The sequence below is a fragment of the Castor canadensis genome, chromosome 2 (genome assembly GCF_047511655.1).
Source record: "Castor canadensis chromosome 2, mCasCan1.hap1v2, whole genome shotgun sequence".
Lineage (NCBI taxonomy): Eukaryota > Metazoa > Chordata > Mammalia > Rodentia > Castoridae > Castor > Castor canadensis.
The window spans coordinates 112748970-112769816 of NC_133387.1; the positions used below are offsets into that span (position 1 = coordinate 112748970).

The 20847-nt window shown below is 35.2% G+C and overlaps 1 long non-coding RNA gene across 5 annotated transcripts in view; it reads left to right on the plus strand.

The window, feature by feature from the left end:
- The window catches only part of LOC141420761 (uncharacterized), a 146645-nt gene extending 134193 nt beyond the window's left edge, over positions 1-12452 (plus strand). For 4 of the 5 annotated variants that reach the window (XR_012445335.1, XR_012445336.1, XR_012445333.1 and 1 more), the window contains one exon: positions 6937-12452. This is a non-coding gene — a long non-coding RNA (uncharacterized lncRNA). The remainder of the gene's footprint in view (positions 1-6936) is intronic. The other variant, XR_012445334.1, reaches the window with a different exon arrangement.
- Positions 12453-20847: the final 8395 nt, after the last annotated feature.

A 20847-nucleotide genomic window follows, 5' to 3' on the forward strand; every position in this document is an offset into this window, starting at 1 on the left:
CTTGGAGGCTTCTTAATAATCTAAACATAGGCCTGCCATTTGATCCAGCCAAACCACATTTGGGGATATACCCAAAGGAATGGGACACAGGTTACTCCAGAGGTACATGTACACCCATGTTCATTGCAGCACTATTCACAATAGCCAAGTTACGGAAACAGCCAAGATGATCCACTACTAATGAATGGATTAAGAAAATGTGGTATTTATACACAATGGAATTTTACTCAGCCATGAGGAAGAATGAAATCTTATCACTCACAAGTAAATGGATGGAACTGGAGAACATCATCCTGAGAGAGATTAGTCAGGCCCAGGAGACCAAAATCATATGTTCTCCCTCATATGTGGACTTTAGGGCAAACACAAGGGGATTGGACTTTGATGACATGATAAGGCGAGTGCACACAAGGGAGGTATGAGGATAGGTAGGTAAACACCTCCCAAAAAGGATAGCATTTGATGTCTTAAATACAAAGGAACTAATGCAGAAACTTTAAAGCAACTGAGGCCTATAGGAGAAGGAGACTAGGAACTAGAGAAAATGTTAGCTTGAGAAGAATCAATTTATAAAGTAACACATATGTACATGGAAGAAATACTAGTAATCTCCCAATACAGCTATCTTTACCTCAACTAGCAAAAACGGTGGTCCTCCTTATTAATATTTATACTCCCTCTTCAACAAAATTAGAGATAAGGGCAAAGCAGTTTCTGCCTGGAAGTGAGGGGGTGGGAGGGGAGAGGGAGAGAGTGGGGGAAAGGGTGGGGTTAAGGGGAAGGGGGGAGTAATGACCAATCATTGTATGCATGTATGAATAAAGGGGAAAAAAGTAGAAATAGGCCATTAGGAATAAGTTCAGACTTCATGTTTGACTGTGGAGATTGGAAGGTTTTGATATATTAACTCCTCTTCCATTTTAAGTAATTTAGTATTTGATTTATTTGATTAGACCATCAGTTCTTTAATATCTGAATTCACAGCAAGGTTTGGTGCTGACTGTTTTAAATAAGGAAAGTGAATTGATAAGAGTTGCCTGAGGCACTCTCACTGGGAATTAATGCAATATGTAACATGGTTGTCGCTGAGTCCCAGGTCTGGATGCCCTCATAATGAATTGTGGTACTGATATTCTGATAGTTTTTGACATGGGATGGTGTTTTGGGGTTGTCAAGTACATGGGGGAGGTGCTTTGATAAAACTATTTGGACTTATTTCTAGGATGATGTTGAAATGTCTTGACTTTTAAGGTGAAGATGAAAAGGTGGATGTCTTTGCTTTCCTTGTTATCCCACTTTTTTTTCTCTAATTCTCAATATTCAATAACATTTTCTTAAGCATACTGCAATGACTATTTTTCTAGACTTAAAGTACATTCATATTTTCATTTCATGTCAGGTTACTTTCAAGGGTTAAAAAGCTCTTTATATTTCAATTGATAAGTGGGAAAGTAACTGTGAGAAACAATATTGTAATAGCCCATTTGGCACATGTAAGTGATATGAATTTATTGTAACTTAATAATTAAAATAATAATATTTGTATAAATGGTGACAGCATAACTTTAGAACATTTTACATTTACAATATTATTGTTAATTTTTCACTATATTTGTGATGTAAAAAATAAAATTATGTATCTTAATAGTGCCTAGACAATTCTTTAATACTGCTTGTGACTAATATTGATTTGTCTTTACTGATCTTGTTCATTCTGTTCTGGAACAGCTGTACACTGTAATAATTATGCCTATATTTTATACATATTTTTTAAAAAGTATAAGTCACAATTCTACATTATGTAGAAATTAATGTTCATTGTTTCTTGATTATAAAACTAAATATTAATAATTATCTTAACTATATTCTACTAATGTTTCAAATAATCACAAAAATCACATTTTACAGTGAATTCAAACATTTAGTAAAGGCCAAATTCAAGTAATTGCTCTTCCCTTCAAGTTTAGTTCTGTTTATGATCTGTGATGAAACCAATAGCAGTTTATGGCCCAGGTGTGTTTTGACTCCAGGAGTTTATGGATGATGTCATGAGACACAGCTCTGAAAGCCTCTTAACTAGAAATGGTTCTGTACCTAAGAAGTCAACTGCAGCTCCCTTTAGAACATATCAGGCTATCATATGGTCCCTTTACAAATATTTGATTAACTTCAAAGAGGAACTTACAGAGATTGAGACACGGATCATCAACAATGGTATTTAATATTCTTTATTTCATAAGATTCATACATCCTATATTCTCATGTCCCATGCGAGTGAGTAGGGAGACCTGATTGGGAGTGATGGGGAATGAGAAAAGACACTACTGATGGGAAACACGAGCTCCAAACTATTTCAGCAGGTTTATTTAATGTGTAAGTACAAGGAAGTGAAAGCAGGCAAATCTTCATTCATCAAGATGTGTCAGCAGTAAAGGTTATCTTCAGGTCATCAGAGTGAGGGAGGTCAGGAGGTCTCACGATGGGGTCATGGGTTGTTTAACTTCTTGCACCAGGGAACAAGTATGAGGATATAGTTAACTATTTTCTAGTGCCAAAGGTCAGTATAGAGCTCTGGATCTTTTGCAAGAGAGCTGTGCAAACTCTTGGTTTTCCGAGCTAAGAACCAAGGACAGTGTCAACAAGGCCCTTTGCCTGACCTTTAGTCTCCAATAACATTTGAATGCCTTTGAAATTTTCCATTGATAAAAGATGCAAAAATTACAGACTGAGCATAGTGGTGTTCCCATAATGCATGTGGGAAGATGAAAGTACAAGACTGGCCCTGGGCAAAACCATAAAACCCTATCTGAAAAATAACCTAAAGAGAGGTTAACGGAAAAATAAGCAAAAAGAGAGGACAGGGACTCAACTGGAAGGAAGGAAGGGAGGGAGGGAGGAAGGAAGAAAGAAGGGAACTACAAGGCAAATAAGTAACTCTTATGGATGTCTTCTTTTTGAGTACTTTCAAATTTATATTTTTAAGCCACTCACATTTCTAAATAACCCATACACATAAAACATTTTCAGGTAAAATTCTTACTCTTTCTCAAGTTTCTGAGTCAGACAGTTATTATCCCCAGAGGCAAACCAGGTCCTTAGCTCTTGTACATACTTCCAGAAATGCATAGACATACACAGGCAATGCACGAACATAAACATACCTGGTAGTCACTGTACTACTATCTTTAAATTTGTTTCTAATTAAAAATCTGAAGAGTATGACATAAAATGATATGAGGACTTTCTTATATCTCTTTGTTGATGTTCTATTGTGGTATTTGGTGTTTGAACTCAGTGTTCTATCTCTGGCTAGACAGACATGCTAACAATTGAGTTACAAACTGTGTGTTTCACTGCAGGTCTATAACATAGTCAGTTCTTCTTAATGGGCACTTAGATTGTTTCCACCCTTTTGTTATTACCAACAGAGCTGCAGTGAGAACCACTGACACATTTCAATAATTATACACCTGTGACCTGTTTTCTATGGGGCAAATTCTTAATAATGAAATTGTTAGGTCAAAGAGTATGTGATGGCATGTAGAATTTTGTTAGATTTCATCACATTGCTCTTTAGGAACCTACAGATACTCTTTATATTCCAGTCAGCATTTCCACATGTATACCTGTTTCCTCACACTCTACCAGTATTATGTTATGAAAATTTATGGTGTTTGCCAACATAAAAGTATAAAGTAGTTAACCAATATACTCCACCCCCATTTTTTCAACTATTTGTTATTTTCACCTATTGCAAAGCCTACAACAAAGTTGTACTGTGTTTCCCTCACATTGATTTCCCCAGTGTGAAACTTTACATAATTACAACACAGGGTTAAAACTGGGAAAGTGACATGGCACAAGCCAAAAGTCTCAGTACAGTACAGATCCAACAGTGGTTTCACCAGAATTACTTGTTTCGGGAAGGGACATATGTAGTATCTTTGAATCTTTGCCATTTTATCACATGCTAGATACTTACAACCACTTCCATGTTCAGAATATGGCACTGTGCTACCTTGCTGGAAACTTGCTTAAGCCACTCCTTTGTAGTCATATCCTCCCCTTTCCCTCACTAAAACAGTGGACCATGGCAGGGGAGGTTTGCTTTAACTTGTATGGATTTTAATTTGTATTTTCTATTATAAGTAAAGTTGAGTGTCTTTATGAATTACTCTTCTTTCCATTTCTGTGAACTCTCAGTTCCTTTATACATAATTTTTCCCCTAAATTGTTTTTCTCCTCATCTTGTGTTGTTTTTTTCCTTAGGAAAATAAGCTTCTTATGATGTGAGTTTAAAATATACCACCCTCCATTTGACCATGTCTTTCCATAATTAAAGAGAGTGGCTTAGTATTGTTGGCATGTGTTTCAAATTTTGGATGTACATTTTTCCTTACAGTTTAGTTTTGATTCTTGATGTTTGTAGATGCCACAATAACTCTTGCAATAGTGTTGTACAAGTTGACACCTCACTTGGCTCAGTTCAAGTTTCAGCACAACGTGTTAAGTACTGGAGTAGCAGAACTTGTCTCAGAATGGTGTCCAGGCATCTTACCTACTCAACACCCTGTACAAGCCCATTCCTAAATATGACAATGCTGGAAAAGCCTCTGAGCCAATTTAATGATGTAAAGTGAATGTTGAATTCTTTAAGGAATCATGTTTAATTCATGATGTATCAAGTTAGAGTTTTAAAATTACCTTCCAAAGATCACTGAAACAATAGGTCGAAAACTAAGCAAGTTATAAAAAAAATTCACAGCAGGCTTATATAAACATTTACAATAAATCTTTTCTACATAAAAACACGGGTTTATGGTATGAGATGCCAAACCTTAACTACTTGAGTTAGGAGAAGGAAATAGGAAGTTGTTCAGTGGGTGCATTTTGCAGAGTTTCAGTGCTGTATCATAAAAATTTCTACAGATGTTTTGTACAACACTGACAATGTATTTAATACCTCTAAACATACACTAAAAATGGTTAATACATGAACATACACTTAAAATGGTTAAGATTATACTGGGTTTAATGGCTCATGTCTGCAATTCTACCACTCAAGACACCAAGGTAGGAAGATTACAAATGGAGATAAAGGTTTATAATGCTACACTTAATTTTATATGTATTTTTACTCACCATAAATTGTTAAAAAGTACAAACTTACTAATAACTAGACTATAATCTAGAAAGCTCCAGGTTTGTTTGGGTGTGTATTCTAGGTGTGCTTCTATTTTCTTGCCATTTCAGTATTGCAATTCATTGCAAAGAAGGTTGGCTTCTTTCAGGTGTGCAAGTTTTCCTACTGTGAATCATAGAAGAATGAAATCACTTCCTCTTTCCTTATGGGCATTTTGTACTGGTAATGTGTAGACATTGTTGCCATACCCATTGCCTGGGCTGTCCCAGGTGATGCCTGTGTCTCTGACTGGTTTTCATGATCCAGAGGGTGCAAATATGAATGGCAAACAATATTGTTGTCCCATATTTAGATGAAATTTTCATCAATATCTCGAATATGTTTTGAGGATTTTATTTTTTTTCAAAAAAATATAAAAAAGATGTATCACTTTTTAAAAAGATATTTAGGAAATGTTTAAACCTCTTCTTAACCTTGCGATAGGAACTCTGAGTAGTGACCATGTATGTCCTCATTAGATTTTTCTCCTGTTCTCTCTCTGGGTGGAAACAGTTTGGTCCTCCCTGCAGACTGTAGATGAGTAGATCATCCATAAGCACAAGTGGGAGAGCACCAAGGTGATCATCACACAGAGGTGAAGTTATGCAGGTAGTGCAGGAGATGTTGGGTGCTGGCATCACTTATTTGATCTCCTGTCAAAAATAAATGTTTCATGTGGTACTGAGGAGCACTGTTCAAGCAACAGAGCTGTGTTGCTGGTATAGCTTAGGTGTACTCTGTGGCATCTTTGTAGATGGTGTGAGGTACTAGCAAATTAAAAAATACATTTGTCCAAATTTTATATCATTTCATAGTTTTTCATAGTAATTTTATTTTTGAATTAAAGTATATACTGTTTCCCATATATAATTTAGATGACATCTAATGATTTCAACTACTACCATTTCCAATTAACAATAAGATATGAAACTAGTACAAGATATTTCTCTAATAAACTTGTTTGTTATAATAAGCTAATTTTTAATTATCTTAACACAATATTTAATAAAACACTAAAGAAAACCTTAGTTCATTTATGATAATTTCTCTTTAGTTAATAGATTCTGAATAGAATCATACAATACTGCAGTGGATATCTATTTTTTCTTTTTTGACTCAATTTTCAGTTACGCAGCTTGTTGAGATGTGTGCTTTCTGCTAATAGTATTGAAATGCACAGGAAAGGGAAGTTTGAAGGCTTTACAGGCTGAAAAAATATGACATGCTTACTGGATGGACTGGCTTTCCTTCAACTAGATCTTATGTCTCTTGCACGGTCATGTTTCATCAATCTCATGTAAGAATTTTCATGAAAATGGAATTCTCACTATTTTTCTAAAGTGAAATGTGACAATCATGTTATTGTTAAAATCCATCCAGTTATTAAACTGTGAGTAGCTCAGTGTTGGAGGATGTGTTTTTGTATGCATAAGGCCCTGTGTCCAATCTCCAGCACCAAAAAAGGATAAAAAGAATCCACATGGGGGAATAAAGTTAGAAAACCTTCACAGAAGGATTGTCTAAAGAAAAAATTAATCATATGTCATTTAATTCCAGTTCAGCAAATAATTTCCACTTATATTTTTCTATCCCACTCAAATTATTTATTCATGATGCTTTTCTATGTTAATTTGGGTCAGATCAAAATTGCTCTGTTTTACCTAAAACTTGCTTTACCTTACTAATTATTGATATCATCATGTTTTGTAATGTCTCTAGCCTAAGCTAGAAACATGTATTCTGTTTTTTTCTAGGGAAGACAAAGTTTAAAATACTTTTGAATCTTCATAGGAACAAAAATGTTTCAGTAAGTTGCAGAGGTTACTGGTGTACAACTTACACTGCATGGTGTATCAGAAAATACAGAAAAAGGAGTGACAGTGCTAGTTCAACTTCTGGTGTGACCCAGACCCCTCCAGTAGGCAGCACACTGTGGTGTCTTCCTCAAGATCGTCCTGAAGCAGGTCACTATGGCCAAAAAGTGGTTACAGATGCCTAAGAATCTGAGGTGAGAGAGAGCACCACATACCAGGCACCAGCCAGAGGTAACCTTTTCCTTTCTTACATGTCTCCTTCAACCCTTGGATTTGCAGCAACCACTTATTCTTTATATACTGAGATATATAATTATTTTGTAACTTGAAGATGATCAAAACATTTTATTTTAATGGAAATTACCACTATGATTGAATGAGTGATCATGCTGCTTTTATTGATAAAATATTTGTCTTCATCAGAAGCCTTTAGCAGTGTGTTTGGCAAAGCAGTGATAAGTTCCACATGCTTTTTTTGTCACTCAGTTACTTAGGACTTGTCCTTAAAAAATGCTGTGGCATTTCTTAATTGGTGCACTTTTTACTTCTTGAGCACAGTGGAATAATTCCATTTAAAGTGAATAGTAAACTGTAATGAGCTTTCCAAGGCTAGTTTGGGCACTGCTTTTTCCAACAAAATTTGATCCTAGAAGTCTTAACGTACTATTATGTAGTATGGTAGTAAGGTAACTTTCAAGTGGTCTGCTTTAGGTATTACTCAGGTAACTTATAATGTGTATTTATCTATAAGTTTTGCAGTTAACAGAGGTTACACAGATCATAGATGGTCCTTCATAAATCCAATACCGGGCTTTATTGAGATGAAATTGCTTACTATTTGTTGACTTATAAGATCATAATTCATATTTCATATAATTCATTTTTGTAGTTTTATAGGCAGACAGAAAATGCTTACACACATTCTTCTTTGACTTGGAGAAGACTCCACTACTCAGGTACCTACTGAGTCAATGACAGTCAGAAAGAACCTAATGAAGATGCAGTCCATTGCTGAAAGTCATCTTGAGCTGGATGATGTACATCACCCACTACTAGCCATTAACGGCGCAAGGTGATACACACATGCAAGATTTTCAGTTGTTAAAATGCAACATCTGTACAATGTTTAGTTAAACTATTTATGTCAGGTAGGGCTTTCCAGCATTAAATATAGAAAACTATACATTCTAAAAGTAATATACAAGGAAATGCTATGTTCACATATTTCAGATGTATAATTTTGCCGCCCCCTGGTTTGTAAAAGTTTACAGGCATGGTCTGTACCTACAGACTCCTTGAAGGGCTGTTGTTCAGTCAGAATATGCTTCTAAATGTCAGTGTAGGCACAAGACACAATGCTTACTCAGAGTGTGCCTCTGGGCTTAGGTTGCTTTTAGCCTTTTAACTACAGTGGAATCAACTGTTAATGCCCCATACTGCCATATTGTCTGATGGCCAGAATTAACTGTGTGAATTGTAATAGAAGGCAGCAGCAACTCTGAAATGATGTTTTATAAAGAAAGGTTTCCTCTTTCTTTAATAACGAATAATTTTTAGACTAAAGGTAAAAATGCAACACTGCTAGAGCACCTTCTTAGCAAGTTTGAGGCCCTGAGTTCCAACCACAAAGTTTGTTTCATTGTTGAGAACTTGCCAAAAAAGGAAAGGGGACTCTGGGGTTTTGGTTTAAGAGAATTCTGTTTACAGCAGTTCATATAATGAAAGAAGACTCTCACTTTTATCTTAAAATTTTCATTTGGAGCTGAGTGACTTTCATGAGAAGATTTCAGGTTGTGACATATGCATAGAGAGATCATCAGAAACTGTGGCTTGCCAAACATTTGAATTAATGCTGAAATATTGCTTTTATCTATATGTTGATAAGCTGTGGAAATCATACATAGCTGTGGAAATCAAATGCAAGCTTTTAACAAATTTTATAGATAAAAAGGAATAATTTAGTTTTAGCAATCATCAGTAGTCAATTTAAGAAGAGTCTGGAGTCAGGATGCTGGGGCTCAAACTTTCTGCAGAGTCATTTTAAAATTCTATATTTAAAGAAAATTTTAATTAGAATAGTTAATAAATGTATAGCAAACAACTGAGTTTTAAGAAGATTGATTACCCATCAATGTTTTCTTTAAATGTGTTGTGAAATTTAATTCTTTGAGAATCTATCCCAGGAGAACTTTTTCTAAAAATGCCCAACTAAGAGAAAGAATGGACAAACGGGACCTTATAAAATTAAAAGAACAAAAGAAATGGTCTCTAAACTAAAGAGACCACCCACAGAATGGGAGAAATTATTTGCTATCTATACATCAGACAAAGGACCAATAAATAGAATACACAGGGAAGTTAAGAAACTAAACTCTCCTAAACTCAATGAATCAATTAAGAAATGGGAAACTGAACTAAATAGAACTCATTCAAAAGAAGAAAATCAAATGGCCAAAAAACACATAATAAAATGCTCACAATCTCTACTCACAAAGGAAATGTAAATCAAAACCACACTAAGATTCCACCTCATCCCTGTTAGAATAGCCATCATAAAAAATATCACCAACAATATGTGTTGGCAAGGATGTCCAGAAAAAGGAATCCTGGTACACTGCTGGTGGGAATGCAAGCTGCTGCAACCACTGTGGAAGAAATTTAGAGGCTTTAAAAAAATCTAAACATAGATCTTCCATATGATCCAGCAATCCCACTCCTGGTGATATACCCAAAGCAATGCGACACATGTTACTCCAAAGGCACCTGCACACCCTTGTTTGTTGCAGCTCTATTCACAATACCCAAGTTATGGTAAAAACCAAGATGCTCCACTACTGACGAATGGATCAAGGAAATATGTTATTTTACACAATGGAATGTTATGCAGCCATGAGGATGAATGAAATCTTATCATTTGCAAGTAAATGGGTGGAACTGGAGAACATCATTCTGAGTGAGGTTAGCTAGGCTCAGAAGACCAAAAATCATGTTTTCCCTCATGTGTGGACTTTTGATCAAGGATATATACAGCAAGGAGATTGGACGTTGGTCACATGATAAGGTGAGAGCACACAAGGGAGGTATGAGGATACATAAGAAACCCAAAAAACATGAGAGTATTTTATGTCCTCATTGCAAAAGAACTAATGCAGAAAATTTAAAGCAACAGAGGCCAATAGGAGAAGGGGATCAGGAATTCGAGAAGAAGAATCAAAGTAAAATGTAACACATATGTACATGAAAGAAATGCTAGCAATCTACCTGTATAGCTATCCTTATCTCAACTAGCAAAAACACTTTGTCTTTCTCATTATTATTTATACTCTCTTTAACAATTTAGAGATAAGGGCACAACAATCTGCCTGGAAGCGAGCAGTAGGAGGTGAGAGGGAGGGGGCAGATGGAAAGAGAAGGTGAGGGATGGGGGGAAGAAATGACCCAAACATTGTATACACATATGAGAAAACAAAAAAAAAAGATAAAATATTTGTAAAACTCAAACATCCAGTTCTGATTAAATTCTCAGTAGACAAGAGATAGAAAGGAATCAAATTTAACTGAAACTACTTATACCAATAGAAGGCACCTATGATAAATCCATAGCTGTTGTCATATTTCATTATAGGAAGCTTAGTGTTTTCCTATATACTTAGAAATAAGTCAAAGGCATCTGATCTCACCACTTCTATACAACATTCTATTAAATGGTCTAGCTAAGAAAAATACAATAAAATGAAAAACTTAAATCCAGATTCAAAATAGATAAATAAAACTATCTTTATATGTTCTAGATATTATGCAAGAAGTTCTCAACATGTGTAGTTAATTTGAGAACTGGAAATTGAAGCCACATGAAGATACCTTGGCAACCCAGAAGACTGTCTAAAACTGAAAAGATGGTCTATACTATACAGTGTTGAGGTAGTGGAGCAAGTGTTACACTTATTCACTGTTGGCAGGAATGTATAATGTTATAACAATATTGGAAAGCAATCTTCATTTTCTTGACACTTAAGTGTACATCGTTCTACTCTTAAATATTTACATAAGTGGAATGAAAGCAGAATACATATTCACTAATATACTTGAACACAAATGGTGATAGTATAAATGGTATTATAGTAGTCCAAACTACACAAATATCCACCAGGAAATGAATGAATCAACCAGTGTGAACTAATGAAGCCAGACAATAAGAATGCATGTTTTATGATTTCATATAAAATGCAAACTCATCCAAAGTAATTAAAAGTAGATCAAAAGCAGATTGGGGTCAGAATGACAAGAGTGAATGCTAGTGACAAGACAGGAAAAGGAGGGAAATTTTAAGGATGAAGGATAGATTATTATTCATCATGTGCATGGTATATTTTAATAGAAAATTGAATGCTTAAATATGGGAAGTTTAATGTATTATATGTATACTGAAAAAACCTGCTTTAAATGCTGTAAAGTATATCAGCATATTCTATTAAAATTGTAAGTATATGAGATAATTTCTACATTAGCTTTATTGAATTGTTCTACAAAGTAGTATGACATAGCCATATATAATTTGACTTGTAAATTAAAAGTAAAATTCAAAAAAATATACTAAGTTCTGGGCATATGTCTTAGAAAATTATAAGTAAGGGTTCAAGTATAAATGTTGCAATAATAATACAGAAAAGTCATGTTGCATGATAACCTTAATCTTCTTATTAGTAAATGTAAAGATGTAAATAACTCACTATTTTATTAGTATTTTGAAAGAAACAAAGATATTAAGGAGATGAGATACAAGCAACATTTTTGCTCTCATATAATAGTGAGAGTCCTAGTAACAGTTTTGTGAGATGTAAATTTTAAATTTGCATCTCTTTTTAAGGCCTCCAAGCCTAACTGGAGGATGTATTCTCCAGAAAGCATTATTTTGTTGGGTCCTTGGAGAGCACAGCCTGTCTTGGGTCTTGATAAGGGCTCTTGAAATAGCAATACAGATATTCTCAATACTAATGGTGGTAACCATTTCACTTAGGACAGCATGTCAATCAGGAAGATAGATCCTTTGTTCCCCCTGCAAATGGCTCCTTGTTCAGATTCAGAGGCATATGTTACCAGACTCAGAACAGTGAAAGTTATACAGCACTGAGAATTGTTACATGTTAGGCTCCATTAAAAAACTGAGTTTAATTTCTCTTAATTGATAAAAATCAAATGGGAAGAAAAATATGTATTTTAAAAGGCATATGAAAAATACTGGAAATTTTAAGTTATATGTATCTCTCTTATGCAAGTTCTTTTCTCAGTCATTTTTGTCTGTTAATTTTCTTCTCTTGCCACTACCATTGTACTTTAGATCATCTGTCTTTGATATATGTACACCTCCAAATACCAATATTTTGAATGTTCTCGCCAAAAACAAATGACAAAAGTTTAAGTTGATGGCTATGTGGGGTTGACCATGAGCTAGTATATTTATGAATCAAACTATTACACAATGCTTAATAAATATGTAAAAATATTATTATCATAAAACTAAATTTAAAAATTAAAAATTCAGATAAATAAGTATATTTATTTATATTTTCATGTGTAACTATAGTCCTAACATAGTGCCTACTGGTAAGAGGAAGAGCTAAAGTTTTCTACATAGGGAAGTCATTTAAATGAATGATAGAAATCAACATGCACCTCTTTCCTTATATCACAGCTATCATTTCTTTTTCTCATTTAAAGTTTTGATGGCTAAGAAGACTAAGAGCCATGGTGAGGGACAGAAAATTTGTGCCTAGTCTCACAGAGGGAAGATCGTGTAAAACAGTAGGAGAGCTTAGAATTCTTACACTGATCAAACTTCATGAGGTCAACAATCTTTATTGAGTAAATCTCTCTTTTTTTGAGATTTAATCATCTTTATTTCATAAAGAAAAAATATATATTTTAAAAAAAGGAGGGGACAAGAATAGAAATTCCATCTTGATGACAGAGAGACTTGAAATTCTATCTATCACTACTGGTTCATCCTCTTCCTCATCTTCTCTGGTGAGCATTTGGATTCTGTTCTTCAATGAAAAGGCTGGTGATTTGGGGACAGTGATTGGAAGTACCTTCTTTTCAGGAACACCCATAACATCTTCCAAGATCTTAGTAGGGCAAGGTCTGGAATGAAATTCACAGTGTCCATCCTCTGATTTCTTCTTTGATTCTCACTGCTGGATTCTTTCCTCAATTTCCAAATCAAAACTAACAGGCTGAGCAGGTAGTTTCACAGGGGGTTTCTTGAGTAAAATGGGCCCACAATCAATAATTCTAGGATCAAGTCCCCATGCATTGAATTTGTATTGTGAGATTTTCTCAACCTCTTCAACCTCTTGTTCTGCTGCACTTTTGCAAGTCACAGGCATTGCGAGCTGCTTGGTTTTCAAGACAGGAATCTTTGGGTCTCTGGAGATTTTGGTCACAGATTTAGAGGGTAGCAGACTAATATCTTCCTTGTTGCTTCTCAAATGGTATCTGTCAAGCTTTCCTTTATGGAAGGCTTCAACCTGTTGTGCAAGAGGCACATATGTAGAAGCTGCTTCATCAAATGTTCTCTTATTTCCTTGGGACAGGTTGATAGGTTTCATAATGGTACATCCTTTAGTCACTTGGGCAGGAAATGGAGGATGCTTTTGCAGTTCAGATATAAAGTTCACTTCCTTATGCTCTTCCTGGTTCTTAGGATGTTGTTTGATTCGCTTATCTGTGCAGAAGTAGAAGTCAACAGGTTTGGTTACCTGGCTAACTGATTTCTTCACGAGCTGCCCTGCTCCTTCAAGAGCAAGTTTCTTAGATTCTTCTTTCCTTTCCACCTCTCCACCACCTGCTGCTGCACTTTCATTCTTTTCTCCAACTCTTGCTCCTCAGTAATTTTCAAAACCTTCTGCCTTACAGGTGGTACACAAGGCACACAACGTCTGCCCTTGGTTTTCTCTGGGGAAGATTCATTCTTTTTTGGAAATATGTTGAACTCTACAGTCTTCATTTTCCTTTGGCTTCTTTACTTTCATTTTTTTGGAAGGTAGAATTTCACTGATCATTTCAGGAGTGGCACATCTCTTTGCTTTCATTTGAACATGGCATTTTTCTTTCTGATCCAAATCCTTCTGAGTAGTGAGTCTAACTGGTCTTCTTTGAGGCTGGGCTGGGGTATTTCTTGATATGGTTCCCTCAACTTCCGGGGAAGAACAAGCATTTGATGGAATAGAATGCTCTATAAGATTTTCTTTTTGTTTTTCTTTCTCTTTGTAGTATGTATTACCAACTGGTCTCAGAGGTGTGACACTATCTTCTTGAATTTTAGCATTTCTCAAGGATGTTTTGCTTTGAAAAGCTCTTGTAGCCCATTCTTGTTAGGAAAGTTATTCCCTAAACCGGCCTTCTTGTCAAACCATGAATCTACATGTTCAGTATCTTCCTCAGCATCCCAAGATGTAAAATTGATGAAGTATGTTGGGGCACCAAAGGAATAAGTGTTTGGAACCTGTGGCATTTTCACACCCTTAGAGCAGACAAGCAGGTTTTTCCTATATTTGTGCTACTTTTCTCAACATGTCACCTGTGTCTTAAAATCAATCTATCCAGTCCACTTGCCTACAGCCTTTTCTTAAAATTGTAATATACTCTTTCACATCTCTTCTGAAATCTTGAAGTCTGACAGATACTTAATAAGAATCTCGCCTCACTTGCCTCAGCTCTGACATCCAAGCCCTGCAAGCCTCTGAGTGGATCTTTTGTTTCTGTGTGTCTTTGTTTTTTTTAAGGCAAAAATGCTGATTTCTTTTCAGAAATTTAGTAGTCTAATATGCTCAACCTTTCTACTATATACATTCTATCTACATATTAGTGTATGGTTTGATGAATTCTATGCTTTCCTTTGTGCAATCTATGGATGCCCAGATGATAAGGTGATTCCTTTTGCCTGGCCTACACTGTGATAAGCCAACAAGGCACAGCTGCAAGACTGGGATATCAGTTCATGACCGGGGTTGCTGGAATGAGTAGTGGTGTCCAAGAAGGATTGTTAGGTTGATTCCAGAGACAAATATGATTTGAAGTTCTAAGTGTAAATATGCCTGAAAAGAGAAAAAAACAATATGCATTTGAAAACTGGATCAAATATGATTAAGAGCAGAAACGTGGAGCAATCTTTGGACATTGAATATTTATGTGAATTTAATTGGGACATTTTGATGACTAAATTACTGAGCATGGCCATACATTCAAAGCCACAAAAGACTCCTTTTCAAACATTGTCTTTTCATCAGAATGGCATTTATCAAGTATCCAAGTGACTGCTTTAAACCATATGTAATCATTCCATCTGCTTACTAAGTAGTTGTTTTGCTCCCCCTTCCTTTGATATACATGAAATTAAATGGGTTCTACTGCAGCAGGACCCATTCTAAAATTGCATTCTTATTTGTGGAATATGTACTACATGCTAAGTACTGTTGTAGGCAATGGTAACACAGAAGTAAAAAACCAATTATGTACTTATGTTCTAGATTTTGAAACAAGACAGGTGATAAGCAAAGTAAATTAATAAAATACATGCATGTTGGAAAGCAATGATCTTCAGGAAAAAAATAAAACAGGGAATGGGATGGTCACTGACATTTTAAATTGGCTAAGGAAAGCCTCACTGAAAATTTGACAGTATGAGCAGGAAGGAAGTAAGAGTAAGAGACATGTGGATAGCTGAGAAAATGGCACTCCAGCATCAAAGCACAGGCTACGAAACAGCCCAGGTTGACCATGCCCAACAAATTTCAGTATTACAGGCACATTTTACTGGAAAGGTAAGAATGAGTTCATACAAGTAACTGTACAAAATTGTGTGTGAAAGTATGAAGAGCTTTATAAGAAAAAATGACTCTTACTGTGAGGGACATGAGTGGCAAGAACAGTGTTCTGAACAGAGAAGTCATGAGACATGTTTGCAAACACGTTAAACATTTTGGAAAAAGACCCTTCAGTCTGTCATACTGTTGGGAGACAGAAGTTGGAGAAGGACAGAAGATGAAAAACCAATTACAAAGTCCAAGCAAGAGTTGAGGTCAGCAAAACTTAGCCCAAAAAAAAATGCGTGTTATACAACTAACAATGAAATTTTATGAAAAGTATATTAGGAAAATAATTTACAACAACATCAAAACAATACTTAATGACAAAAATGTACATTAAAACAGTAAAATATTGGTGTAACAAATTTAACTAGGCAGAAATAAATGAAAAAAATTCCATACTTTTTCATTAAAATAATATTAACATGCCCATACTATCCAAGCTAATTCTCAAATTCAGTGCGATCTCCATCAGAATTCTAGTGGAATTTTTTTTCAGAAACAGAAAAAAGATCCTAAAATTATGTGACATTTCAAAGAACCTTTCATACCCAAATCAATCTCAAGAAGAAACACAAAGCTGGAAGCCCATCCTTCATGATTTCAAAGGTGTAGCAATGCCGCAATGTTGAAAACAGTGTTGTATTCACATAAAGATAAATACACAGAACAGTTGAACAAAATAAACAACTCAGAAATAGACTTTCACAGATATGTTCAAATGATTGCCAACAAAGGTGCAGGTCTACACAATGGGGAAAGCATTGTTTACTCAACAAATAGTATTAAGGAAATGGATTCTCACATGAAAAGAAATGAAGCTGTATTCTTATCTTAATCCATGTACAAAAAATGTTGTTGTGGTGATTTCTCAGTCTTTCTACACCACTAACTGCTACCTACCCACACATACTTCACTATTAGCAGGTAATTTTACTACATAGACACAGGAGGAAATAAATATCATAATCCTTCTTCAACTTTCCACATAGCATTGACACTTTCATATAGTTTTTCTGCCTGCAAAGGTACCCTCTGCTTCTTTTCATGAGTATATTCCCTGCCTCCTGATGTGTTCTCCACCTCTACCTCCTTAATGTGGCTTTCTCATCCATTTTCCTTTTTACCATATCTTCACTCATTGTCACACCAATTCCATCTACAAAAATATTTAAGTACCCATACTACTTAAGTACCTTTCATTTTTTTCCTCCTTGTTATTCCAGCTCCTGTCCCATTCCATTCATTTTCACACAATATTTTTCTGAAGATAAATCTACACTCTGTCTTTTTAAGCTCCCATTTATATTTGCATCCTATTGTACATCTGGTACCTGCTCTCCTCAAACCACTGAAATTATTTATCTTTTCACCCATGGCATCCTAAATACAAACTATTAATAATAGGCTCTCATCAACTTGTTAAAAAGATCAACTTTGGCACATTAGAATCTCAAAGAGTTCATTTGATCAACTGTTCACAAATCAGGCAGCACTAAACCAGAAGTGGTTCAGGCTGAGGCCTTTACAGGACCAGTGAAAAGGCAAGGCAAAGGAAATGTGGACTAGCTAAAGCAGAGCAATAGACTTACTCAAGTCTTGCCAGTGAAAAGTCCCTGTTTTTTTTTTTTTAACTAACATTTTGTTGTGCACCTGTGATCAAAAGCACTTAAATTTTGTTTTTATAGAAAATGGTCACACACATTGAGTTGTGTTTTGTGTTATATACATAGGAACTGAGCACTGGAATGGTCTCAATGTAATTTCTTCCCCACAAAGAATTTTATGTGTTTACTTCATCTGTCTGAAGTTCCTAATACTTTTAGGAACTTCAGAACTATTATTTCCTTACTTTCCACACCACTCTGAGACACATCAGAGAAGCCCAACTCTTTCCAACTTTATTTTTTCTCCTATTACCATCCATTCATTTTCAGTCTCTTCCATGCTGTAAATGCATATATTCTCAATCTCTTTCTTGCATGAGATCTACCTATGTTACATCATGGTTTCATATTTCATCTATTCCCCGATTGCTTTCCAATATGTAATTCCAATTCCCTTCCCTATACTGCAGTTTAGAATTTTCTTTTGGGCCACAGGTACACAATCCCATATATATAGTGAAAACTTTTTGTTCAATAATTTTTGTGATCCTGTATAATCTGATGAGTGTATAAACTGCTTTGCCTGCATTAGAGATCTTTTAATCTGTCTTAATACTTCACAGAAATTTACTGGAAATGCCAATTAGTTGATCTACCTCCAGTCTCTACTATTTGAACTTCATTCATAGCTGTGAGAATAATGTTTTTAAAATATAAAATAAATGAAGTTATTCCATTTGTCTGTTTTATCTCTACACTCCCAATGCTTAGCCAATGCTGCCTAAAGTTCTTACCAGCCATCCAACCTTCATCAAAATCAAAACACACTCAGTCATTTTTCAGATCCAAACTCCACAAGCAACAATAGACCTTTTACTTACCTCACTTTGTCCTTGTTGTGCTATGCTTACATCATACTGTTCTTCCCATACAAAGTAATGTAGTTTTTCTTCCAGAGACCTCTGGTTAAAATCCTCTATAAAGCACTGAAGAAAACTAAAACTTAAAATGTATGACTCTATCCCTTCTCCTGCAATTGATTAATCATGTTCTGATCTCTCCACCTCTTTATACCTACAGCCTTAGAAATGAAATTGGAAGGCAGGTGTGGTGACTCATGCCTATACACTCAGGAGGCAGAGTTCAGGAGGATGGTGGTCTGAGGGCAGCCCAGGACGAAAAGAAACAAGACCCTATCACAACAAATAAGACAAGGGTGGTGTTGCACACACGTAATTCTAGCTAAACTGGAGGTGTAGGTAAGGAGAATCTTGGTTCAAGGCAGATTCTAGCTGCACCTAAACCCCAGCTCTGACCATTATAAATATCAGTGGAAATTTCCAAATGTCCTCTGAAGGCAATTATCATGGCTAGTAAAGAATCATTCCATCTGGTCTGTTGGGATGGCTCAAGTGGTAGAAACCCTGACTAGCAAGCATGAGGCATGAGTTAAAACACCATAACCATAAGAGGATCTAACAAAATCAAAGTAACATAACTGTGTCCCAAAATCAAATTCAATAAATTAAAAGTAGGGTATATTGTTCAGAAGTGGAGCTCTTGACTAGCACACAAGAGGCACTGGGCTCAATCCTAGCACCACAAACAAAAACAAAAGTGAACAGAGAAATAAAAAAGGAAAAAGGTTGAATTCAAAGAAATTATGTTCTCTGGATGTAGTGGAAATAAAATATAAATTAATGGCATAAAAATGTTTGAAAAAATCCCAAATTCTGTACACTAAGTTATATGCTTCTAAATAACCATATACCAAAAAAAAGAACTTATCAAGAGGGAAATTAGTATGAATGTCAAAGACAGTGAAAACAGACAGGATTTGGAAACTAAGGTAGAAATTAGGGAAATTTTCACTGATTAAAAACTGACATGCATTCTGAAAAACATAAGAGAAAATCTTTGTAATCTTGACTTTGGCCAAATTTAAATACAATGCTAAACTCATGATAAAATTAAAAAGATGATAAAATTAACTTCATCAAAATTGAAAACTTCTTTGAAAGACAGTGTGAAGAGGATGAAAGGACATTTTGTTTACATATTTGAAAATGTAAAGTAGAGCAACTACTTCAGAAAACAGTTTGGAATTTTCCAAAAGTTAAATATATAACCACTATGATAGACATCATACTCCTAAATATTTATTCAAGGAAAATGAATACATATTTCCACATAAAGAGCTGTATGTAAAGACTGATGGAAGCTTTATTTGCAATAGTCAACTGTAGGAAATAACTCAATAGAGAAACAGGAATTTTTAAAATTATCTATACTATTGTTATGATTTGGATAAAAAAACAGCCTGAAAGGCTCATGTGCTGAAGGCCTTGTTTCCAGGTGGGGGCACTATTTAGATGTAGTTTTGTAATGAGGTTGTAATTTCATCCATTGTTGAATTTGTAACCAAATGGACTATTAGGAAGTGAGGTTAACACAAAGAAAGTAAGTCACTGTAGAGTACTTTTGAAGGAACTCTGTGTCCCTGCTTTCTGGTGACCAAGAGGTGACCAGTTTTCTTCCATCATGCCATATCACTGTGATGTTTCTCTTTTCCATAGGCCTAAAAGCAATGGGGTCTGCCTACAATGGACTGAAGCCATTGAAACGATGAGCTAAAATAAACCTTTCTCCTTTAACTTCTTTTTCTTAGATATTTTGTCACAGCATGGTTCTATTTATACTACCTTCTCAAAAACGCAAAGCTAAAGTGACAGAAAGTGGATTAGGATTGCATGGCAGCCCACTGGGATAAAGGAGTATGAGGAAGAAATGAAGGGAAACAGCAGGAAATTATGCTTCTCCAGTTCATTTAAATTAGAAGTCATATTTGTTATTCTCTTACTTAGACACTCAGAATTTTTTAAAAAATACTTTTATACTATTTTTGAAATAGCACACATTAATAACATGTGGAGTTTTATTGTGGGAATTCTATACATGTATACAGTGTACATTGAACAAGTTCACTACCTGCACTATATTTCCTTTTGCCCCTTTCTCCTTTCCCCATTTTTCAAACAGTGCTTTGTGGGTTTCATTATACTGTCTAATGCATATACACATAGCATACTTCAATACTTTTAACCCCTCGGCATCCTTTCCTCTCCCCCATATCTGCATCTTGATTTTTCCAGAGCAACCCACTTTCACATTCATGATCCATGGCTATTATTTTTATTATTATATCATCATCATCATCATCATCATCATCATCATCATTTTACAACTAGGTTCCACAAATGAGTAAGAACCTGCAAAATATTGGCTCTTTGAGTTTGGCTTGTCTTAATCAACATGATGATCACCAATTCCATTTCTCTTCCCACAAATCCACAATTTTTCTTTATGGCTAATTAAGA